Source organism: Hemiscyllium ocellatum, chromosome 27 (assembly GCF_020745735.1).
Source record: "Hemiscyllium ocellatum isolate sHemOce1 chromosome 27, sHemOce1.pat.X.cur, whole genome shotgun sequence".
NCBI lineage: Eukaryota > Metazoa > Chordata > Chondrichthyes > Orectolobiformes > Hemiscylliidae > Hemiscyllium > Hemiscyllium ocellatum.
The window spans coordinates 15,849,950-15,873,954 of NC_083427.1; positions in this window are offsets into that span (position 1 = coordinate 15,849,950).

Consider the following 24,005-nt stretch of genomic DNA (forward strand, 5'->3'; position numbering starts at 1 on the left):
ATTATAAAATTGATAATCAGCAGTGGCTACAACAGATATTTGTGATACACCACTCGTAACTGAACTGAAGGAAGACTTCCCATCAACCACACCCTCTGTCTTCTTTCAGCTAGCCAATTTATGATCAAAATGGCAAAATCGCACTCAACCCCATGCCTCCGTATTTTGTGCAATAACTCTTGTTTTATTATTAAATCCAGACTTGACTCTTCCATGTTATCCAGGCCATTTTTCAGATCGTTTCTTCCTAAACCAGAAGGTAGCCTTAATATTTCCACTAGTATTAAAACTCAGACGAAATACTGTTCATCCTTCAAGACTCTGCTCAATGATCATCATTGTTTTGTGGTCTACAGGAGTTCAATTATCTTCAACCATCACATACTCCTACACTATAATAGTTTATCCAGATCACCGTGTTTTTCATTCCCTCAGTAACGTATTAATGTTGGGCATAGAAGCCTTCAGTATTACCGGAATTCTGAATGGTGCTGAATACTTAGTTGACATTAATGCAGCTCCGTCTGAAGAAATCTCATAATCAATCAGGAATTGCAAAATGATTTCATCTTTAATGCACGAAGCAACCAAAATCAGACCCTTCAAATGAACCAGGTCAGCTTCACAAGTCAACTTGGCTATTGTCTGACAAATTTAAAAATCACATAACGCCAGGTTATAGGTCAACAGTTTATTTGGATGCAGAAGCTTGTACTTCCAAATAAATCTGTTCGATTCTAACCTGGTGTTGCGGGAATTTTAACATTGTCCAGCCAATTCAATATTGGTACCTTCCATATTATCAGGTTCATGATGAAACTTGTCCCCGATCCTTCCAATGATGTCTCTGGATATTGTCAGCGTTCAACCTTGATAAAATGTCATTCTGCAGCGTTCTACGAAAAGAGAGTTCTGGTTTTCAATTCTCAAACAGAGTTTCACCTTTCAAGTCTACGATGCAATATATTGATGATTCTTTGGAGTCCTTCCATTTAAAATATTTATTATGCTTTTGGAGTCTGTGAAACTGCAGCATGCTTCATTGTCAAAAGAAGCTTCTTCGTTCCTTGTTGCATTTGTCCACAACTATATGTTTGAAGATACAGTTTTAATCTATTTAACTTCTTGAATTCTGCTGAAGGACAATCAGTTGTCCTTTAATGCAGAAAATCAGCCACTCATGAAGCAGTTGGCAAGTCAGTTTCCTTTATGCAATTCCGACATTTTTCCAAGACATGATTAATTGCTTTCAATAACTCTATCAGAATGAGTATTTCCCCTTTAAAAGCTTATTTCATATTGATGTATTGCTGACAAAATCTGTCTGTGACAATTTATCTTTGGTTCAGTCATTCAATTCATGGGTAGTTATGGAAGCTTTCGCTTCTGTAATATCACAAGAAGTATTCCCTCTCTGATGTTCCCCTCGAATTAAGGTCATTACAAAACTCTGTGGTTGAGTCTATAGGACTTACCGAGTCTGACACCACGGAGACGGCCCTTTTGCACAAATTGGTTCATGCTAATCAAAATGGCCATTGATGCTAACCTCATATCTATGCACTTGGCATGTATCCTCCTAATCCTTTCCTTTCCTTGCATTTGTTCAAATGAATTTAAAAGCTGTTCATGTACCCGCCTCAAAAACTTCCAATGGCAGCTCATTCCATATGCATACCAGCCTCTGTGCAAAAACGTTGTCCCACAGGTTCACTTTTACTCATTCCCCTCTAACCTTAAACTGATGCTCTCTAGTCCTGTATTTCCCAACCCTGGGATAAGGACTGAGTGTATTCTCCCTATCCAGGCCTTTCATGCTTTGTTATGTCAGATATCCCCTCGTCTTCGGTATGCTAAATTAAAAATCTCCTGGCTTGTCTCCCTATAACTCATGCCTGAGTCCGGGAAATATCCTTGTACATTTTTTCTACACTTTTTCCAGTTTAATGACATCTTTCCGATAGCAAGGTGACCAAAACGGAACACAATGCTGCAAGTTCGGATTGAATGACGGCCTGTACAGCTGCAAAATAAAGCCAGGACGTCTATGTTCGTGTCATGACTGATGAAGTCCAGTGTGCCAATAGCCTTTTTCACTGCCCTATCTACCTGTGAGTCCACTTTCAGAGAACTGTGAACCTGAATTCAAGGGTCCCTCTGTTGAATTACTGTCTGTAAGGCACGACCATTCACCATGAACTTCTACCTTGATTCAAATTTCCAAAATGCAAAACCTCATACTTATCAATATTAAACTGCATTCGCCATGTTCTGCTCATTTCCCCAGCTGATCATGATCCTGATGTACTTTCTGACAACCTGCACTGTCCAGGATAAGGTCTATTTTATTGCCATTTGCAAATTTACTAATTATACTTTGCACATTGTCATCCAAATTATTGATATAATTTTAAAAAGACCATTGGGGAAGCACCAATCCCTGAGGCATTCGAATAGTAACACTTTCCCAGTCTGACAAATATCTTTCCACTATTTCCCTTTGTTTTCTACAATCAAGACAATTGTGCATCGAAGTTCTCAGCTCCCCTGAATTACATGCCATCGAACCTTCCGGAGAAGCCTGCTGTGTGCAATCTAATCAAAGAACTTGTTGAATTCAGTATAGACTCCGTCTGCCGCCCTGCCCTGTTATGCACGGTTTAAACTGTCCTAATGTCTTTAAAACCAGCAACACAGAAGAGATTTATCCCGTGCAGCAATCTTTTAAAAATATCGATTTGCCAAGAACTATGTAAAGTAAAATTAACAACATTATTTATTAAAGCATAACAAAAAAAATACTTAACACTATTTATAATTTCTTTCTCTGACCTACTTTTACGTTCCATTCTCTAATACTAGTTCAATAAAACTCACAATTAAGATTTACAAAACAACAATCTTATCACAAAATCCAACAGCTGGAGGCTTTTTGTCTTCAGATCTAACTGTGTCTTTGTTTCGCCTTGTTAGGACTTTCTGCGTTACAGGTTACTAAACGAAAAGGTAGTTTAAAGAGAGACATTTTTCAAACTGGAATGCTAGGATGTAAAATTTCTCCTGTCAGCTGTCCAATGTTCCCCTGGTCTTATACCCCAGAGGATTGGATTGTGCAATTAGCCTTTAAGATTGTCAATATACTCAAATCAAACTTGATTGGAAATTGTGACTTTCTTCGGGGTATAATTGAAACTGATTGGTCGAATTCGAATTTCTGTCTGACCCAATGGAAACGAGATAATCGTGTTGATTGACGAAGTGTTACATGCATTGTTGACTTATTGAGGACACTTAGGGCTTTGTCCGGTACTTCTGCTGCTTTTAACTCTCTTAATGTACACCCACGTCTTCAAAATCTACTTGGTGACTTCGTGAAAGAAACAATGACAAATTTGTGAGTCATAATCTCCCACGTCCAAAATCATGTTGAAAATTCATTTTCAAACCACATGTTTCCAAATGCATGTATACCTTACCTCTCAGAATCTTCTCACTTAACTTACTGATCTATCATTCCCAGGCTTTTGCATACAGCCTTTCTTGAATTAAAGCACAGCATTCGCTACCTTCATGTTATCTGGTGCCTCACCCATAACTGATTATGATGCAGACATATCAGGCCAGGCCCCTGAACTGTCGTCTCTGGGCTCTTGCAAGGTTCTAAAACATATCTGATTAGGACCAGGAGACCTTTATATCTTCATTTTTACTAATAAATCTAACGCCTCCTGTTATGTAGGTTGTACCCACGATCCCAAGAGTTCATATCATTCTGTCATTCTACACCTATTGGAAACATTAATTCAGGAAGAGTAAGACATTGAATGGGGTTTGTTAATTCTACTTCTTGCAAACAGGGCATAGTCAGTTAATCTTCTACGATATTAGCTCAAAATCATAGTGTAGATATCATGAAACTGCTCGGTTATGGCGTGGATGGTAAAGATCACAGTCATACAGTGTTATTGTTCAGATGTTGTTAGGATCTGTGTTCAATGCCTAGAATTAATTCTGAATATCATTAGGATTGTACCGTAAGAGGTGAAGGCAATTCATGACATTGGGGAATTTAGTAAGGTTAATGATGGAGAGCCCACACAACCTCTCATGTGGAAATGTATATACATAAATTTCATGAATTCATGAATTCTCAATCGAGTTTTATTTGAGCAGTTGTCGTCTCCAATTATTGACTTAATTGTCCATCAGCATTTGCAACAACACTTGGCTCTCCTGCATGAATAAAACTTGGTCATTGTCTGCTACATAAGATGATCGTGCAGAGCATTACAAGTAATGTATTAGCGTGGACAGAAGACTGGTTATCTCACAGAAAGCTATGAATAGGGTCAAATGGTTGGTTTTCTGGTTTGCTGGTGTGTCTCAGAGGTGAGCATTCGTAACACAATTGACTACAATCCAGATGGGTGATTTCGATATGCAGAGGGACCTGGGTGACCATGTGTATGAATCACAAAAAATCGGTTTGCTGGTGCAGCACGAAATTACGAAGGTAAACAGAATGTGGTTGTTCAATGCTACAGGGACGGAGATGAAAAATAAGGAGCTTTTACAACAACTGTACAGAATACTAGTGAGGGCACACCTGATGTGGGTAGTTTTGGGTTCATTACTTGTGACGTCATGTCTTGGAATTGGAGGAGGTGTGGAGAATGTAAACGAGATTGATTCCAGAATAGATAGGTTTGGCTTATGGTAAGGGATTGATTAAACCTGGAGCATACACATTGGAATTTAGATGAATGGGGTATCCTGTCGTAAATGACGCACAGTATGCAATGCGTTCTCACCAGGACGTTGTGTAGAACCTCACTCCTGCTCTGAATGGGAAAGACGTGAAAAATGTTTTTCTCTTCTTTCAAGACAGTAGTCGAGAAGTGGTAATTATATTCTTCCTGCTTCCATATAGCGGTAGTGAGGCAGTGAACGACCCCTGTTGCGTCATGAAATGACCCATAGGGAGTGAATGGACTTATGATCTTCCTGCAAGTCAATGTAGCATTTTTCATATCCTCCTTGGCAAATAAACTCAGTTTCAATCCAGGTTAAGACAGAGGCTGATTCTGAAAATACCTCACACCTGAAATGAATTGTCAGACTTGAGATGTCTCTTCTTCTGTACTGGTAAAGCGTTACGTTATCTCACGACAGTGAGTTGAAAAAAAATCTCTGATTTCCATATTAATCATTCTCCATTCTAACCGATTAAAGGTTTTACAGCCATTTCAGGTTTCATCAATATATTTGCATCAGTTGTTTGACTTGTAATTGTAAATTCCACTTTCCAGAGTGAGTTTTTTTTTCTGCTTCTCTTCACCTGGTGATACTCCATCTGTGGTCTCAACAAATTGTAATTTTAGGTATGTTGACAATGTGGGTAAATAATTGGTTATCAGTTTGTCTTAGGTTCAGATTTCAGAACAAATGAGTCAGTTTTCTTTTTAACCAAACTAAAAGTAAGTTGTTTTATTACGAAAACAATGAACGTTAACGCAGAAACAAAGATAAGGGGCAAGCTAGTTAGATTTACGACATGTGCATTAATATTGTTATTTTGAGAAACACATGCATGCGTGTGCGTGGGTACACATACACACACACATTCATACTCGCACAGACACGCACTCAGACTCACGTACATACTCACACCGAAGCACCCTCACGCAGAGGCAGTTGATACATATACATGGATAAACATTCATATGGACACGTTCATATGCACGCACACAAATGACAGACATGCGTGTACGCATTCAAACTGAGATACAAACATATCCCACTCACTCACATACACAGACACTCACAAAGGGAAAATAAACACAACGGACAAAGACACACACAAATGGATAAACATCCACATGCATTGGCTCATAAAAACACAGAAAAACATTCAGAAAAGTACAGTTGCGCAAGGCACACACGAACACACAGGGAAATACTCACATGCACATTCTCGTGCATACATGGATTCAGGCATAGATATCCACACAAACAAATTGACACATTCGTGCACGCATACTGCCCACTACTTATAGAAACACATAGACATTGCGTATACAAAACTACAGATTGTAAACGAGCACACAGAATACCAGGCATAAATCAATCGCACACAATAGTGAAAAAAAATGTTCTGTTGAGAATCAAAAATTTGGAACGTGCAGAGTGTCATATTTAAATAATTTTACCTAAGTTTCTGAAAAATCATGGAATAGATCGAACTAAAACGTAACCAAAATTATCTAGAACATTCCATAATTGCAATATATTTGAATACCCATAAGTCAGTTAAACAAGCTCAGTGACAAGCTACACTGTAAAGATACCCCGTCCAGTGAGAAGCAGACATTCCCTCATAATGAGAACACGTGATTAAGAGATCTTCCCACAACATCTCGCGTGTGTATGTTTATGTCGTTACCTGTCGTGTATTGATTACGATTTGGTCCAAATGACATAAATCTCCAACGTCTTCAGTGAACTACGCCAGAATAATTCAGGTCAGCAAAAGTTTGGTTTTACTTTCTATATTTGGAAATGTAAAGCGGTGAACCCTGTTGGTTCTCGAGTGATCTAGAAATGATGCCGTCTTTTTGATACGTGTCTTTGTATTATGAAGAGAGTGATCTTTGATTTTCCATTATGTTTATTGAATTAATTGAGTTCTTCACGTTTGTTATTTCAGCTCGAACTGCTTCAACTAATCAATGAATACACGCAAACTTTTTAAAAATATAGTCCTCAATCAAACTGAGATCGTTGTCTCCATGCTGATGTATTTAACGTATTTGCTTATCTTTGTAACAGTTAATGCAATAACGATCTTCATCCTACTTAATACAAATTGTGGATTGTCTCCATGTGTTAATCGTTACCTGGTGGCCATGGCAGTGGCAGATCTACTGGTCATTATCCTCGATCTGATCATGAGACACATTCCGATTGTTTATCAGGAACACTTTCACTTCTTGAGATCCGTCCCCGTGTGTAATATCCACGCTGTTCTGCTTTATGCAGTCACTGACTGTTCTGTCTGGTTCACGGTCACTTTCACCTTTGATCGATTTGTGGCCATTTGCTGCCAGAAGCTGAAGAGTAATTATTGCACTGAGAAAATGGCGGCTGTGATTTTGGGAACAGTGACTGTGCTGAGCTGCTTCAAGAACGTTTTCTGGTATTTTATGCTCACACCTCGGTATTGGCTGCTGAACAACCCCTGGTTTTGTAATGTATCAGGTGGTGTTTTTGACTCTCGGGTCTGGATCACTGTCGAGTTCATCCACCACATTGCAACGCCCGGCCTCCCTTTTCTACTCATTCTGTTGCTTAATATTTTCACAGTAAGACATATTTTTGTGACCAGCAGAGTTCGCAGAAGACTCCGCCATCATGACAACAGAGTGCGATCCAGAGACCCAGAGATGGACAATCGAAAGAAATCTATCATTTTACTGTTCGTTATCTCGTCAAATTTCATTGTCTTATGGTCAATGTTAATGATTTATTCCATCTGGAATCGGATGTATAATTTTGGATATGAATCTATATATCTACATTTTTTTGTTCAGGAATTAAGCTTCATGCTGCAGCTCCTCAGCTGCTGTACAAACACTGCAATTTATGCTGTGACACAGACTAAGTTCAGACATCAGCTAAAGAACGTGCTGAAATATCCCTTTGCTCAAATTAACAAAACGATCAAATGCACTCATTGATCAATTTGTCAGAAGTTAAAAATTTCGTTTTATAATTTCAGCAGTCCAGTGTTCTCCTTGCTACATTAACAGGCCGAGGAAGGAGCCTTTTGTGATGAAATTGCAATGGGCTGGATACTGTTGTTTGGCGATATTTGCGACGTGATTTGTCACCAAGGAACAGAAGTCGGATGAATCTTGATTCTGTCTTGATTTTTTTTTTCTTTTTCTTCAATAGACAGCCATATGGTTATTTCCCTTATTTGTGTTGTTTCCAATGGCTTGGCTCAATTACCGCCTGCTTCGAAATCAATTCCAATACTGACCATAATCTCACAGAGACACTCGCATACAAAAATGGAACCGAAGCCTATCCATCGAATTCGCCCTCATTCCGATTGGTCAGAATGTGATCTCAATCCCGCATCTCTCAATTTGAGATGACCATTGACCTTTCTATCATCTTTACCTCATGATTATTTATTACCAGTACCACCTTCCATCACACGACTTGTCGACTATATCTGAAGCTCTAAGGGACTGTGAATACACGCCATGACATACAGCAATCTCTGCAAACACTCACATCGCATTGGGGCAGGCAGTCAATACCAATACATACCAGCGATGTGGCATTTTGAAAATGGAAGTGTATCAAATCAATTTAATTACCATGAATGTTGCATGAGCAAAAGTAAGTCAAATAGACTTGTTAAACAGGATTTCACTTTTAACAATGTCACATTAGTACCTTCCTTCACATCCATTCTGCCACAAAGTCCAGAAACGTTGTGATGGTGATTAACCCTTTGACCAATGTTACTTTCATTGTCATATTTTCCTCCTTTCTGCCCCACTATCTCCTTGACATTATGCAAGCAAATTTGTTATGTTTAAATCCGACGAAACTGTTCGGAAGTCGAGGAATCTTGGAGATTATAATCAATGGACTGACGATCAGAGGTGCCATTTCTTTTGAGAGCATAAAGTGTCGGCATTTGATCCGGAAACCTGAGGCCCAACACTTCCACAAGACGTGTTTTTATTTTCTTTTTTCCATGATTTTTGACATTGTTTTAAGTGCATTACTGCTTACACATTCTAATGATCAATTATGTAATTGATGTTAACTACATTCTTTTTGTTTGAAAATAAAAGAAAACACATTCAAGCTTTCCAACATTTCGTTAATCTTCAGTATCCATTTCCCAGAGTAAATGTGTAAGACCAACCCGAGCAGTTTCTCCTTTTTTCTTCTCAAATTTGGCATGTGTGCTCTTCCCTTCAGTGGTCATGTTATTAGTTAACTTTGAAGGCAAGTGAGAGAACATGAGGTCTGCAAGAGACTGATCAGTGTTGGAGGTGAACGATTCTGTGGAATCATGAATAATGTCATACAGCAAACCACCAAGTGACAAGACTGTAGACAAATCGAAGACTTGAACTCTTCCTTTCGCAGAACATCGAAGAAAAATGCTGCAAATGGATCGAAACCCGGATTCCTCCAGAGACAGAACAATCTCAAAGACCAGACTTTTAAAAAGTGAAGATTACATTGTATCTTTTTTTTAATTCTGAAATGTGAAAAGGGATAAAGTTCCAGAATTCAGAAAATGCATTCCGTAGAACATTTAAATCCTTATGAGTTTATGTCGCTCTTTAGCGCTCTGACACTCTCTGTTAGAGAAGAATTATAATTGACTCTATGCGTTGAAAACAATGAGCTACACAATGTCTCTTCAGATTACTACTGACAGCTTGCTTTAAGGTATTGTGGATGACCACAGTTTGATTTTGCATAGGGTTTCGTGGTTCGATACCGCTCAGAAATGGAGCTTCGATCATTCCTAAAACAACTATCAAACAAATGGACTCGCCATGTACTTAGTAGAAATCTAAACAGAAATCCCGAAAGAACTGAGGATGCTGGGAATCAAGAACAAAAATATATGGAGAATACCTCAACCAGTCTGTCTGTACTTTTGGGAAAAAAATCCGAGTTTATGTTTTACATTAATGACCCTTCTTCAGAAATCATGGCAGCTCGGAAAATATTGCTTTTCATGCAGACAGTCTTCATGTCTCCACAAGGACATGTCAGGTATTTGCATTTGAATAATAAAACTCACTGAGGACAGTTACTGCTCGAAGCATTAACACTCTGATGTCGTGCTCACGGTCATTATGCTGTAGTATTGCAAGATAGAATCTCCACATGCGTTACAGTGATTATAATTGAAGCATTAAAAGAAAGACATAATGTTAAGATCAAGCTTGCACTAATGAAACTATATAGTGGAAGACCACAGTTGTTTTAATGACGATTGCTCTCACTGGTCAGAGTGCAAATTGATAATCAGCAACCAGGCTGCTTATTTGAAACGCGATGTTGATTTAAAAGTGTTATTAAAACTTTGTCTACAAAAGTAAATTAACAGTAATGAGAACAAACATCGACCAAGATTATGAGATTGATAGCCATCTCATGATGAAAAGTGAAAGTATGTGATTGGAGGTAAAGTTTACTGAGACACAACAAGTGACTGAAATAGCTGCAAATGTGTTGCTGGTCAAAGCACAGCAGGCCAGGCAGCATCTCAGGAATAGAGAATTCGACGTTTCGAGCATAAGCTGTGCTTTGACCAGCAACACATTTGCAGCTGTGATCTCCAGCATCTGCAGACCTCATTTTTTACTCAAGTGACTGAAATACACAACTTATATCTCTGGCGTCAGACACTTTGCCATCCAGGGCCTATCCAACTTCTTCAAAATGTAGAGAAATAATTGAGAGGGGTATTTTAAATTTGAACAGATTTATGAAAATGGCGGTCAACTGACAGTCAATTCTAAGAATGGTCGAAAACTAGGTTGTGATGGGAGATATGCAATGTGTTCCAGAACGTGAGATCGATCCAGGCACATTCATATGTACATTATATACTCCTTTACATTTGCATGGTGTGATTCTGCCTTTTCATTGCAGTGTGGCTGAATGGCATTCACATTAACTTCGTACAAATATCGTTTATTCTGGACCAAAGTCTACTAAAATTTAAAAGCAAAAATGATGCTACACTTTCGAGTTTGTTTTTAAAAAAGACCTCTGATGTTGTGGCGGCATGCTGGGACAATGGTTAAAAATGACACCTCCCTACCCTTAGCATCCATGTTCCATTCCACCCTTGATTTAATGTCTGTGTGGAGTTTGCACATTCTCGACTTGCCTGTGGGAGATTCTCTGATGTGCCCTGGTTTCTTCTCACCGTCCAAAGATGTGCAGGTGGATTCTGTGTACATGGTCTTCAGGAAGGCATTGTTTAGATTAGATTAGATTGCTTACAGTATGGAAACAGGCCCTTCGGCCCAACAAGTCCACACCGACCCGCCGAAGCGCAACCCACCCATACCCCTACATTTACCCCTTACCTAACACTACGGGCAATTTAGCATGGCCAATTCACCTGACCCGCTCATCGTTGGACTGTGGGAGGAAACCGGAGCACCCGGAGGAAACCCACGCAGACACAGGGAGAACGTGCAAACTCCACACAGTCGATCGCCTGAGTCGGGAATTGAACCCGGGTCTCAGGCACTGTGAGGCAGCAGTGCTAACCACTGTGCCACCGTGCCGCCCATGACAAGGTTTGACAAGGTTCCACACAGTGTGCTCATTCAGGAAGTCGGGAGCTATGGGATGCAGAGAAATTTGTCTGTCTGGATTCAGAATTGATTGGCTGACAGAAGGCAGAGAGTGGTTGTACATGTGAAGTATTCTGCCTGGAGGTCAGTGGTGAGTGGTGCCCCGCAGGGCGGTGTTGTTGGGCCTCTGATCTTTGTATGTTTTATGAATGACTTGGATGAGAGGGTTGAGGTGTGGGTTTGTAAATTTGCTGATGACGCGAAGGTTGGAGGTAACATTAAAAGTATTAAGGGCTATTGTAGGCTGCAGCACGTTATAGGAGAAAGTGAGGTCTGCAGATGCTGGAGATCAGAGCTGAAAATGTGTTGCTGGAAAAGCGCAGCAGGTCAGGCAGCATCCAACGAAAAGGAAATTCGACGTTCCGGGCATAAGCCCTTCATCAGGAATGTTCCTGAATAAGAGCTTTTGCCCGAAATATCGATTTTCCTGTTCCTTGGATGCTGCCTGGCCTGCTGTGCTTTTCCAGCAACACATTTTCAGCTGCAGCACGTTATAGACAGGATGCAGAACTGGGCTGAGAAATGGCAGATGGAGTTCAATCTGGGTAAATGTGAAGTGAGAGCATCAGGGGTGCAGGAAAATCGATATTTCGGGCAAAAGCTCTTTTTCAGGAATATTCCTGATGAGGAGAACTTGCCCGAAACATTGACTTTTGTGCTCCTCGGATATTGTCTGACCTGCAGTGCTTTTCCAGCACCACTCTGATCTAAACTTGGTTTCCAGCATCTGCCGTCCTCACTTTTGCCTAAATATGAAGTGATACATTTTGGAAGGTCGAACTTAAATGCCGAACCTAGGATTAAAGACAGGATTCCTGGCAGTGTGGAGGAACAGATGTATCTTGGTGTTTAAGTGCATAGATCCCTCAAAGTTGCCACCGAAGTGGATAATTTTGTTAAGAAAGCATATAATGTTTTGGCTTTCATTTACTGGGGTGGGAGGTTGGGGTTGTGTTTAAGAACCACAAGGTTTTGCTGCAGCTCTAAAAGTCCTGGTGAGACCACACATGGAATATTGTGTTAAATTCTGATCGCCCCATTATTGGAAATATACGGAGGGTTTGAGGAGGGTGCAAAGAAGGTTTGCCAGGATGCTGCCTGGACTCGAAGACGTGTCTTACAAAGAAAGTTTGACTAAGCTCAGGCCTTTCCCCCTGGAGAGAAGGAGGAAGCGAAGTGATCGAGGTATCAAAGTAATGAGAGACAGGGATCGAGTCGATGGCCAGAGAATTCTCCCCATGGCAGGATTGAATAGCATGAGGCATCATAGTTTTAAGGTGTTAGGAGGAAGGTTTAGAGAATACTGCAGAGGTAGGTTCTTTACACAGAGAGTTGTGAGTACATGGAATGTGTTGCCAGTGGCGGTGGTGGAAGCAGAGTCCCGAGGGACACTTAAGCGGCTGCTGGACATGTACATGGACAGCAGCGATTTCAGGGGTGCGTAGGTAAGGTTATTTTATTTTAAATTCCGAATAATCCTCAGCACAATATCGTGCGCTGAATGGCCTGTTTTGTTCTGTACTTTGCTATGTTCTGTGTTATAACCTATATCTATGGGGGCCAGAACTGTACACAATATTCCAAGTATGGCCGCACCAGAGTTTTGTATAGTTGCAGGATGATACTGCAACTCCGGAACTCAATCCCTCAACGAATGAAACCTAACTCACCATATGCCTTCTTCTTAGTGTGTGGCAACTTTCAGGGATCTATGTACATTGACTCCAAGATCCCTCTGCACATCCACACTACCAAGAATATTTCAATTGACCCAGTACTCTGCTTCCTGTTATTCTCCAAAAGTGTATCACCTCACATTTAGCTGCATTTCACTCCATTTACCAACTTTCAAACTAATTCTGCAGTTTATCCAAGTCACCCTGCAACCAGTAACATGCATCCACACTGTCGACTCCTCCACCGACTTTAGTGTCGTCTGCAAATTTACTAATCCATCCACCTATGCCTGTGTCGAAGTCATATAGAAATGACAAACAGCAGTGGTCCCAAATCAGATCCTTATGGCATGCCACTAATAACCGGACTCCAGGCTGAATATTTTCCATCAACCTTTCAGAATGCCAGTTTCTAATTCAAACTGCTAAATCACCCTCAATACCATGTCTCTGCATTTTCTCCAACAACTTACTGTGTGGAACCTTATCAATGGTTTTACTGAAGTCCATGTACACCACGTCAACTGCCATACCCTCGTCTACATGATTGGTTACGTTATCAAAAAATTCAATGAGGTTTGTGAGACACGACCTGCTCTTGAAGAAACCATGCTGAATATCTGAAATCAAATTGTTGCTTGCTAGATGATTATAAATCTTATCTCTTATAATCCACTCCAAAATCATTCCTACAACAGAAGTAAGGCTCACTGGTATTTAATTACCTGCGTCATCATTAATTAATACAAAGGCACAACATTTGCAATCGTCCAGTCCTCTAGTACCAAACCTGTAGACAATGACGACTCAAATATCAAAGCCAAAGGCTCTGATATCTCCTCCCTATCTTCCCAGAGAATCCTCGGACAATTCCCATCCGGCCCAGGGAACTTGTCTACGTTCATGGCTGCTAGAATTGATAACATTTGTGCATAACTAACCTCAATCTTTCTAGTCTAAAATCTCGAACCACATTCTTCTCTTCGACATTATTGTTCTTTTCTTGAGTGAAAACCTAAGAGAAATGTTGGGTTAGCACCTCTTCGATCCACACAGGGTCCACACTCAACTTCTCACTTCTGTCTTTGTTTGGCCCTGTTCCTACCCTAATCATCATTTTATTCCTCACATCCATATAGAAAGCTTTAGGGTTCAGCTTTATTCTATTTGCTTATGACTGCTCATGTCCTCTCTTTGTTCTTCTTAACTCTCTCTTCAAATTCTTCCTCGCTGATCTGTAACTCTCCATCGCCTCAACTGAACCATCTTGCCTCATCAACACATAAGCCTCCTTCTTCTTCGTAACAAGATACGCAATTTCTGTTGTAAACAACGGTTCCATTACCTTATCGCTTCCGCCCTGAATGACAGGGACATACCTATCAAGGGCAGGCAATATCTGTTCCTTAAACAAGCTCCACATTTCCATTGTCTGAATCCCTTGCATTTTGCAACCCCATTCTATGCATGTAATTCCTGCCTAATCGCAGTATAATTGCCCTTGCCCCATCGACAAGTCTTGAACTGTGGCATATAAATATCCCTTTCCATCACTAAACTAAACGTAACTGAATCATGGTCAATCTCTCCAAAGTGCTCACCTACAACTAAATCAAACACCTGGCCTGGTTCATTACCAAACACCAGATCCAATATGGCCTCCCTTCTTGTCAGTCCTTCAACATACTGTGTCAGGAAACCCTCCTGTACACATTGGACGAAAACTGATCCATCCGACGTACTAGAGTTATAGCATTTCCAGTCAGTGGGGGCCTATAGAAAACGCCAAGCGGTGTGACCCCTCCTGTTCTGTTTCTAAACTCAGAGCACACTACCTCAGTCCTCAGCTAAAGTTCTCTCAGCCATCCTTGACTAATAAGGTCACGCCTCCTCTTCTTTTGCCGCCTTATCTGTTCTTAATGAAAGATCTAAACCCTGGAACCTGCAACAACCATTCCTCACCCTGCTCTATCCATGTCTCCGAAATGGCCGCAACGTCGAAATCCCAGGTACCTATCCACGCTGCAAACTCACCGACCTTATTTCAGATATTTATGCGAGACGCACTTCAAAACACTTTGCTGTCTGCCAGCAGATTCCTGTAGCTCTTAAATCCTGTCCCCGTCCTTCCTACTATCACCTCCAGTTCCCATCCCCCTGCTGAGCTAATTTAAGCCCACCCAAATAGCACCAGCAAATTTCCCACCCAGGATATTATTACCCCTTCTGGTTTAAGTGAAGACCGTCCTGTTTGCAAAAGTCCTACCTTCCCCGGAATGAGCCGCAATTATCCAATAGCCTGAAACCCTCCCTCCTGCACCATCCTTGCAGCCACGTGTTCATCTGATATCTCTCCATATTCCTTGTCTCGCTATCACGTAGCACGGGCAACAAAACAGACATAACAACTCCGTGTGTTCTAGCTTTCAGCTTCCATCCTAGCTCCCTGATATCCTGCCTTACATCCCTATCTCTCTTTCTACCTATGTAGTTGGTACCTACATACATATCTGCAAACTAATATGTGAGTCAATACTCTATACAAAGTTACTAATATTCACCAAGCGGCTGTCAATGATTTTCGGTGTTGAGGATTTCTCGGTGGTGGATATCTCTTGCAGATCTGTCACAGTTTCTATGGTATTGGAGTCTCAGTATTTCGAAAAGCAGAAAGATAGGGAAACTCCAATGAGAGCGATAGGATCACGAGTGTGAATGCTGAGTTCCTTATTTGCTGTTTCAACATTTCCGAGCACATTCAGCACTTGTCTAAATAATCTGTATGAAAACGTCATTCAAGTGACTCGGTATTAACCACATAAAAGTGATTTCCACAGAAGGTCAAAGTTAGGCAGTTACATCCGTAGCAAATCAGACAACCCCTCATGCTATTTATATGTGTAGTTTCACTTAATGTCAATTGTTCTGTATCATGTTTAAATAATTCTTGACGACTAATCCTTAATTTTCGGTTTTCAGGAGTTTTTTTAGTCGAACACTACAGAAGTAATATTGAAACTGAACACAGCTTTCTTTAGATCAAAGGTGCAGTCTGGTGATCACATAAGGAGGCGAATGGGATTGGACTGGAGAGTGTACAAAATAGATTATCCATCATTTTGGTTGCGTGGCATATTTCAGGTACGAATAAAAGCTGGATAAACTCAGGGTTTTTTTTCTGTTAGGGAATTTGATGTGCTGTCGGTGCAACTTCAAGTCTATGGGTGTCATGTTTAAACATGGGACCATTTTGCCAGAGTGGCGAGGAGAGAAGGAGAGCTGAAGCGAGGCTGCCGGGAAGTGTGAGTTTTCCCGCTTTAAAAGGGACTTACCTCGGGAGTCGGGCTCCATTTGCCGAGAGGTACGAGGGAGGAACGAAAGACTTCTGGGAAGTCATATATTTGTGTGGTTGCGTTACCCGAAACACTGTTCATGTAGTGTCTCCCAACCATCCTCCTCCTCTAACCAAAGAAAAAGGACCTGTGCGCAGATTGGTAAGGTAACGAGTTTTTTCCTTTTATTCCTTAATTTTTGAACAGTGTCTCTGGGAATGTAGAATAGTGGGAATGGAGGTTAGTGCAGTTGAACGTTCCTCCTGCAGAATGTGGGAGGTCAGTGTCACCACTAATGTCCCTGCTCACTACATCTGCGAGAAGTGCACCCAACTCTAGCTCCTCGAAAACTGCGTTAGGGAACTGGAGCTGGATCTGGGTGAAGTTCGGATCAGTCGGGAGGCAGAAGGTGTTATTGAGAGGAGTTACGGGAGGTAGTCACTCCTAAGGTTCAAGAAAATGGCAAATGGGTTACAGTCAGGGGACGGAAAGGGAATCGGCAGGCAATGCAGGGATCCCCTGTGGCCATTCCCCTCAATAACAAGTATACCGTTTTGGATACTGTTGGGGAGGTCGACTTACCAGAGGAAAGCAGTGGGGTACAGGGTCCTGGCACAGCTGTCCCTGTTGCTCAGAAAGGAAAGGGAAAGAGGAGCAGAGCAGTAGTCATTGGGGACTCCACAGTTAGGGGGACGGATCGGAGGTATTGTGGAGACAAGAGAGACTCACGGTTGGTGTGTTGTCTCTCAGGTGCCGGGGTTCGTGATGTCTCTGATCGTGTTTTTAGGATCCTGAAGAGGGGGAGCAGCCCCAAGTCGTGGTTCACATCGGCACAAATGACATAGTTCGGAAGACAGATGGGGATTTAAGGTAGAAATTCAGGGAGCTAGGATAGAAGCTTAGAGCTAGGACTAACAGAGTTGTTGTCTCTGGTTTGTTGCCCGTGCCATGTGCTAGTGAGGCAAGGAATAGGGAGAGAGAGGAGTTGAACACGTGGCTACAGGAATGGTGCAGAAGTGAGGTTTTTCGATTCTTGGATAAATGGGGCTCTTTCTGGGGAAGGTGGGACCACTACAAGCAGGATCGCCTTCATCTGAACCAGAGGGGCACTAATATCCTGAGGGGGGAGGATATCGCTAAGGTTATTGGGGTGGGTTTAAACTCATCCAGCAGTGGCAATGGGAACCAAAATTGCAGTTCGAGTATCGAAACATCTGAGAGTAGGGGGGTCCAAAATCAAGTTTCAGGGACGCAAGATGGCACCAGCAAGCAATAAGTCGGTTTGACGTGTGTCTACTTCAACGCCAGGAGCGTTCGCAATGAGGTGGGTGAACTTGCAGCATGGGTTGGTAACTGGGACTTTGATGCTGTGCTCATTTCGGAGACATGATCACAGCAGGGATAGGAATGGTTGTTTCAGAATCCAGGATTTCGATATTTCAGTAAGAACAGAGAAAATGGTAAAAGAGGGGGAGGTGTGGCATTGTTGGTTGAGGACAGTATTACAGTTGAAGAAACTGTTTGGGGGCTCGTCAACTGAGGTAGTATGGGCTGAGGTTAGAAATAGGAAAGGAGAGGTCACCCTGTTGAGAGTTTTGTATAGGCCTCCGAATTGTTCCAAAGATGTAGAGGAAAGGATAGCAAAGATGATTATTGATAGGAGTGAGAGAGACAGGGTAGTTTCCATGGGGTCTTCAACATTTCAAATATTGACTGGGAACTCTATAGTACGAATACTATAGATGGGTCAGTTTTTATCTAGTGTGTGCAGGAGGGCTTCCTGACGCAGTGTATAGACAGGCCGAAAAGGGGCGAAGCCTCATTAGATTTGGGACTGGGTATTGAGCCTGGCCAGGTGTTAGTCCTGGAAGTAGGTGAACACTTTGATGATAACGATCACAATTCTGTTATGTTTACTTTAGTGATAGAAAGGAATAGGTGTATACCACTGGGCAAGAGTCGCAACTGTGGGAAAAGCAATTACGATGCGATGAGGCCAGATTTAGGAAGCATAGAAAGGGGAAGGAAACTGCAGGAGATAGGCACATTAGAAACATGGAGTTTATTCAAGGAAAAGCTACTGTGAGTCGTAGATAAGTATATACTTGTCAGGCAGGGAGGGAGCTGAAGAGCATGGGAGCCGTGGTTTACGAAGGAAGTGGAATCTCTGGTCAAGAGGAGGAAGAAGTCTTACATTAGGATGAGATGTGAAGGCTCAGTTAGGGCGCTTGAGGGTTAAAATGTAGCCTGGAAAGATCTAAAGAGAGAGCTCAGAAGAGCCATGTGGAGACATGAGAAGTTGTTGGCGGCGGTATCAGGGTAAACCCTAACGCTTCCTAAATGTATTTAAGGAATAAAAGAATGACAAGAGTAAGATTAGGCCCAAACAAGGTTAGTAGTGGGAGTCGTGTGTGGAGTCAGAGTAGATAGTGGGAGCACTAAATGAATATTTTTCAACAGTATTCACTCGAGAAAACGACAATGTTGTCGAGGAAATTACTTAGATACAGGCTACTAGACTGGGTTTGATTAAGGTTCACAACGAAGAGGTATTAGAAATCCTGCAGAGTATGAAAATAGATAAGTCCGCTGGGCCAGATGGAATTTATCCTAGGATCCACTACAAACCCAGGGAGGAGATTGGCGATCCTTTGGCATTGATCTTTAAATCGTCATTGTCTTCAGGAATAGTGCCAGAAGACTGGAGGATAGCAAATGTGGTTCCCCTGTTCAAGAAGGGGAGTAGAGACAACCCTGGTAATTACAGACCAGTGAGCCTCATTTCAGTTGTTGGTAAAGTGTTGGAAAAGGTTACAAGGGATAGGACTTATAATCGTCTAGAAAAGAATAATTTGATTAGGGATAGTCAGCACAGTTTTGTGAAGGGTAGGTCGTGCCTCACAAACCTTATTGAGTTTTGAGAAGGTGACCAAACAGATAGATGAGAGTAAACCGGTTGATGCGGTGTATATGGATTTCAGCAAGGCGTTCGATAAGGTTCCCCACAGTAGGCTATTGAACAAAATCCGGAGGAATGCGATTGTGCGAGATATAGCAGTTTGGATCAGTAATTGGCTTGCTGAAAGAAGACAGAGCGTGATGGCGGATGGGAAATGTTTATCCTGGTGTCCAGTTACTCGTAGTATACCGCAAGGGTCGGTGTTGGGTCCACTGCTTTTCGTCATTTTTTTAAACGAACTGGATGAGTGCGTAGAAGGGTGGGTTAGTAAATTTGCAGCCGACACTTAGGTCGGTGGAGTTGTGGATATTGACGAACGATATTATAGGTTACAGAGAGACATAGATCAGCTGCAAAGCTGGACTGAGAGGTGGCAAATGGTATTTAATGCGGATAAGCGTGAGGTGATTCACTTTGGTCGGTGTAACAGGAATGCAAAGTACTGAGCGAATGGTAAGATTCTTGGTAGTCTGGATGAGCAGAGAGATCTCAGTGTCCAAGGCCACAGATCCTTGAAAGTTGCCACCCAGGTTGACAGGGTTGTTAAGAAGGCGCACAGTGTTTTAGCTTTTATTAATCGAGTTCCAGAACCATGAGGTTATGCTACAGCTGTACAAAACTCTGGTGCGGCCACACTTGGAGTATTATGTACAGTTCTGGTCACCATATTTTAAGAAGGATGTGGAAACTTTGAAAGGAGTGCAGAGGGGATTTACTAGGATGTTGCCTGGTATGGAGGGAAGGTTTTAAGATGAAAGGCTGAGGGACTTGAGGCTGTATTCGTTAGAGCGAAGAAGTTTGAGAGGTGACTTAATCGAGACATATAAGATAATCAGAGGGTTAGATAGGGTGGACAGGGAGAACATTTTTCCAAGTATGGTGACGGCGAGCACGAGCGGACATACACTTAATTTGAGGGTTGATAGATATAGGACAGATGTCAGAGGTAGTTTCTTCACTCAGAGAGTAGTAAGGGTATGGAATGCTTTGCCTGCACCGGTAGTAGATTCGCCAACTTTATGTACATGTATGTCGTCATTGGACAAGCATATGGACGTACATGGAATACTGCAGGTTAGATGGGCTTCAGATTAGTATGACAGGGCGGCGCAACATCGAGGGCCGAACGGCCTGTATTGCGCTGTAATGTTCTATGGTCAACCTCTTGGCCGCAGCTCTCTACTGTGCCATCCACTCAAAGATGTGATTGTGGTTGCATGGATTCCTGAGCAATAGTTCTCTGGTGATCAACTCCAGTACTGACATAGGGTAGGTCCAGCAGGAGTCGACCATATCCCAGACTGTGATTAGGTCATTGTGAAAAGCAGGTAGCATACTGAGGGCGAACCGAAAAGCCTCACGGTTGATAAATATGAGCTGCATGTCGTAGCTGATGTTGAGCACCTGGCAGGAAAAGGATGTTGCGAGGTCTCAACATCTCGGAAGATGTTCGACATAAACAGATCACTACAAGGCCAGAATTGGAAGATTGGGAATCTCTCCCGTGTTCCATTGCAAAGATATTAACCAATTCGCCCTAGATATCAGTGACAAAAACAGGAGGAGGAACTAAAGGGCAACGTCGGTGTTACAGCGCGGCAGCCACCAGCTGGTTCATGACCAGCATTCCGCTGATGAATGAAACCAATCAGAGCAGCGCTGTCCAGCTGCTAAGGCAAGCCAAAACTTTGTTTTCCAGCTTCTGCCAATTCGCCAGCCAGGATTCCTCCCTCATTCCCCAACGCCTTATCTTCATCATGAACATCTAGCCCCTCTTTGACTCTATCGGCCTCCAAATCCTCCGTTTCTTTCTGTCACGCCTACCCAATGTGTACCCTTCCACTGACACTCTCATTCGATTGGCTGAACTGGTCCTCACCCTCAACAATTTTGCCTTCCAGACATATCATCCAGACCAAAGGGGTAGCCTTGGGTACCGCATGGGCCCAGTAATGCCAACATATTTGTCGAATGCATGGAACAGTCTATTTGCAGAAGCTACATTCGCTCCATTCCCCATCTTCTTTTCCAATACATCGATGACTGTGTCAGCGCTACTCGTTTACCCACAAGGAAGTTGAATGATTAATAAACTTTACAAACACCTTCCACTGCGTCCTCAAGTTAACCTGGAACATCTCGGACATCTCCCTCCCCTTGTTAGACTTCTTCATCTCCATCTATGGCAATCGACTCAACACAGACGTGTGCTACACACCCACCAACTCCAAAGGCTACCTGGACTGAACTTCCTCCCACCCTGCCTCGTGTGAAAAACGCTGTCCCTCATTCCCAATTTCCCTGTCTCCACCACATCGAGTCCCAGGGCGATTAATTCCAACATCTATCATCTCAGATAGCCTCTTATTTCAATGACAACAATTACCCCTCCAACATGGTCAACAATGCCCTCCAGAGCATCCCCTCAACTTCCTGCAGCTCCGCCCAAGAACTCCACGCCGCCAATGAAAATGAATGCACAGAGGCAGAGACGACGTTCTTTGGACATCGGATCGTTCGTGGATGTTTGTCCCACGAAACGCAAAGATGAAGGCCATCGAGGAACATTCACGGTCACCCTCGAGGAAAGAGGTGCTTCCATTCTTCGGACTCAGCGGATTCTGTCAGAAGATTTTCGCAAACCTCAGCAGAATAGTGACACTGTTAATCGATTTGCTGAAGAACAACACAAAGATTCGGTGGACAGAACCATGTCATCTACAAACCGATTTTTCCTACAACAAATTTTCAAATCCTTTTGGAGTCATCATCGACGCGAGTGACATTGGAGCTCGAACTAGACTCCTACAGGAAGTTAAGGATGGGATTGAACAGCCAATTGGTTCGCATTTGAAGAAGATCAACATCCTCCAATGGAAATACTGCACGATCAGAAAAAAAGATATTGAGTTTGGTACTGGTCTGACAACATTTTAAAGTGTATGTCATGAACGATGTGTTGGAGATCACAATCTGCTTACATTCTTAGAACGCTTCAAAGACCAGGATATGCGATTATTTCGTTGGAGTCTAATGTTACAGACTTTTAATTTGAAGATCATACATGTTGTGGGCAGTGAGAATGTAATCGTAGATGTGTTATCGTGGAGTTATCTGATAAAGTTCAGATGAGATTTGTTTGAATTTAATGTTATGTACTTACAGATATATAGGAAGAAGTTAAGGTGAACGTGCATTTAAGTTAACTGTGTGTTAGGATAATGTGCCAAAAAAAACCAAATGAAACCATTTTTTCATTATGATGGTTTGTTTCTTTTCTTAAGGGAGGATGTGCAATGAAAATGTGTGTGTTCTCTACTTTTAAGATACTTAAAAGTTAACACAACTACCTAACAGCACCAAGTGCTCTCAATAAAGTAAGAGTGTAACATTTGGTTGAAGCTGCAAATGTGTTGCTGGTCAAAGCACAGCAGGTCAGGCAGCATCTCAGGAATAGAGAATTCGACGTTTCGAGCATAAGCCCTTCATCAGGAATTCCTGATGAAGGGCTTATGCTCGAAACGTCGAATTCTCTATTCCTGAGATGCTGCCTGACCTGCTGTGCTTTGACCAGCAACACATTTGCAGCTGTGATCTCCAGCATCTGCAGACCTCATTTTTTACTCGAACATTTGGTTGAAAGCAAGGTTAGCTGGTTGCCTAGAGACAAAAATCAGATTCGAATTTGGCCAATCAGTTTAAATTAAACCCCGAAATATCCCGAATTTTATCAAGTTTGAATTTTGTTAATCTTAGAAGCCAATGACACAATCCGATGTTTTAGGCGTACAAGTCCAGGGAAAATTCAGCCATTGGGAAGAGATCTGCCACTCCTCCTACTGGTAGAGACTGCCCGAAAATAGCTTTTTTAAAGGTACCTTTATTGATCAGTGACCTGTGAAACAGAAATCCCTGAGAAGACTAAATTCTCTGGAGGAAGATGCCAAGGGAAGATTCTACGGCTGCTTGGTTTGAAACTTGATGTTTTTGGTAAATCTTAATTAGTGTTTTTTCTCGGACTCGTATTATAAAAGGACAAGGGAAAACATAGTTTCGAGAAAAGAGCTTAAAATAATTATTACTTAATTATTCTCGTCTATATTTTAACAAATAACTATGTTAATGTTTACTTTAAGTAGTTCTGGGCCTCTTGAATTTTCACAGATTACTGCACGGGAGAAAACGTATCTGTATTGCTTGTTAAAATATAACAAGTGTCAAGAGAAATTCGGTTCATTATCATCTCTCATGAGATAGCACTGAATAATCTTCGCTGACAGTTCTCGCTGTCGTGCACAATCTACAGTAAGGAACAGGCATTACTCTGGTCCAACACAAAGTACCTAGAACATAGAAATTAGAAAATACAGCGCAGTACAGGCCCTTCGGCCCTCGATGTTGCGCCGATCCAAGCCCACCTAACCTACATTAGCCCACTATCATCCATGTCTATCCAATGCCCGTTTAAATGCCCATAAAGAGGGAGAGTCCACCTACTGGCAGGGCATACCATGAAGTCACGACTCGCTGAGTAAAGAATCGAACCGTAATATCTATCCTATACCTACCACCCCTTAATTTAAAGCAATGCCCCCTCGAAATAGCTGACTTCATACGTGGG